At 37.8% G+C, this 1,115-nt stretch overlaps 1 protein-coding gene across 3 annotated transcripts in view; it reads left to right on the forward strand.

The window, feature by feature from the left end:
* The window catches only part of si:ch211-266k8.4 (USP6 N-terminal-like protein), a 59,689-nt gene that overhangs the window by 34,909 nt on the left and 23,665 nt on the right, over positions 1–1,115 (forward strand). The window lies entirely within an intron of this gene.

The following is a 1,115-nucleotide window of genomic DNA, read 5'->3' on the forward strand; positions in this document are numbered from 1 at the left end:
AACTGAGGAGACCAGATCTGGAGGTTCTGGAGGAACTGAGGAGACCAGATCTGGAGGTTTTGGAGGACCTGAAGAGACCAGTTCTGGAGGAACTGAGTGGACCAGATCTGGAGGTTTTGGAGGACCTGAAGAGACCAGATCTGGAGGAACTGAGTGGACCAGATCTGGAGGTTTTGGAGGAACGCCCATGACTCCTGCAGACTCTCGGCAGTAACAGAATAAAGTGAAAGTGAAACCTAACTGTCTGCTGAGCTCTCAACACTACTTCTCACTCAGCGAAGCTCTTTTCAGATTCAAAATACCTTTGAGGAAATGCATTTTCAGATGCCAAGTAAACAGCATCATAGCGCGCGCATGACCCCCCGCCGCACTGAAATGGGTGGGACAGAAGCGGAAGGAGGTCCTTAAAGAGACAGGCCAATTTCAAGGCGTTTAGAAGAGGAAGTGATAAGTTAAGAAGATAAGTTTATTTTCTATTTAAACATAAAAACAGCATTTTAATAACAGCTAAAAGTGACATAGATACTTTATTATGGTATAGTATTTAAATATATACCTGAGAAACACATAATATTGGCCCTTTTAAATGTGTTGAATGTCCCTGACAGCAGCTGCTCCTAATTTCTGTCTGTTTCCTGAAGTTTGATGAAAATGTAAGCAGCTCTGGCTTTAAACTGTCCTGATGACAATCTGTAGTGGAATGTAGCAACAGTTTGTTGCTACATTTAACACACATTTTTGAAATTTGAGCACAAAGTAGCAAAAATACAACAAGGAAGAAAGATTTTAAACATGTTTATTTCTTGGACTGGTGCTAAAAATCTTGCAGTTACTGTAAAGTTGATTCCATTTATATTAGTATAAACTCTTATTATTTGATTGTTTGTTTTTTGCTTGCTAAAATAAAATGTCACTTAAAAACCAAAACAATGTTGTGCTGTCCAAAAATGTTGACAGTTTCTCACTGATCGGTGCTCGTTTTATTTGAGCGATCACATCAAACCGAAGTTTAAAACTGGATAAATAGGCAGATAAAGTATATATGAAAAAAATAAATGCCTTATCTGTGTATTATTTGAATTAACTGTCTGAAATTAGAAACAAAAGTATGATTT

This window comes from Austrofundulus limnaeus, unplaced genomic scaffold, assembly GCF_001266775.1.
Source record: "Austrofundulus limnaeus strain Quisiro unplaced genomic scaffold, Austrofundulus_limnaeus-1.0 Scaffold7, whole genome shotgun sequence".
In the NCBI taxonomy this organism is placed as follows: Eukaryota; Metazoa; Chordata; class Actinopteri; order Cyprinodontiformes; family Rivulidae; genus Austrofundulus; species Austrofundulus limnaeus.